Source organism: Gadus macrocephalus, chromosome 7 (assembly GCF_031168955.1).
Source record: "Gadus macrocephalus chromosome 7, ASM3116895v1".
Lineage (NCBI taxonomy): Eukaryota > Metazoa > Chordata > Actinopteri > Gadiformes > Gadidae > Gadus > Gadus macrocephalus.
In genome coordinates, this window is record NC_082388.1 from 462,545 (window position 1) to 463,729 (window position 1,185).

The following is a 1,185-nucleotide window of genomic DNA, read 5'->3' on the forward strand; positions in this document are numbered from 1 at the left end:
TGGAGAAGCCTCCACTGCTACAGACCGTGTGGCTGACGACTCGTCCGTGAGCCTCTGACGCCCCCTGGCGGTTCTTCTGGGGAACTATTTTATTGAAGAGCCGTTTTCGGCCGCTTAAGGTTGATGGGTACATTAACGCTATCCTATCCCTATATTAGTGCGTGATCAGTTTAATACATTCAGGGTTGGGATATATATAATCCAATGAGGATGAGAACTTTTTGGTTCCTACAGCTTCTTCTATCTCCACACAGTCACTACCAGGAAGCCTGCAACGTTTGTACACGGGCCCAGGACGGCTCTAGGAACAACGCCTTTTTAATATAATACAATCGCTATTTACTTGCAAGCTATGGCGATGGTTTTAAAAACTGAGTACAATTATTATTACCTAAATTCACTCCTAATATAACACTTTACAGGCCATTAAAAACAAATACAGACCAGTAATGACCCGTACAGACTACAGACCATGTTTTCAGTTGATTGCAGTCTGCAGCCCCAACGATAGTGGGCGCAAAATCCCCCACACATGGTACATTTAACAAAACTACATTCAATAGGAGTTACATTGTTCGTAAACAATTATCTACTAGGCATAAATAACATTGATTTGTTTTGTTCCATGAACTCGTTTTACGCCATGTTTTTTTTTTACCGGACTATGATGTTCTCGCAGCTCTGCCTCGTTGGCGCAGTAGGCAGCGCGTCAGTCTCATAATCTGAAGGTCGTGAGTTCGAGCCTCACACGGGGCACACCCTTTTACAATTCCCGGAGAGTCATGCTGTGTGAAAGACGGTTGGGTTCCCCTGAATCACTAAACCTGATACCTCCGACCTGTTCCCCAAAAGGGGATCAATCATTTTGCCTGTATGACTAAAATTGTATTACGATTCCTTTTAAGGATTCGTGATCTACTCGGGGCCAGCGTTGTTGTCTTTCTCACCGACATCAGGATGATTACAAAAGCGGAATGTATGTGTGTATGTACATGATTATACACACACACACACACACACACACACACACACACACACACACACACACACACACACACACACACACTCTAACGAGATGCGTAGAAAATACATAGACGAAAACTGAAGACTTTTTCTCTATCATTTCAGATTATTTTAGTTTGTCTGTAAACGCACAAAACTGTTCAATATTTGTTCTATTTTGTA

The 1,185-nt window shown here is 42.5% G+C and overlaps 1 non-coding gene across 1 annotated transcript; it reads left to right on the forward strand.

Annotated features, from left to right (window-relative positions):
* The first annotated feature begins 683 nt into the window (after positions 1–683).
* On the forward strand, positions 684–756 carry trnam-cau (transfer RNA methionine (anticodon CAU)). Its single transcript has one exon. It is a non-coding gene; the product is annotated as a tRNA-Met (tRNA).
* The last annotated feature ends 429 nt before the right edge of the window (positions 757–1,185 follow it).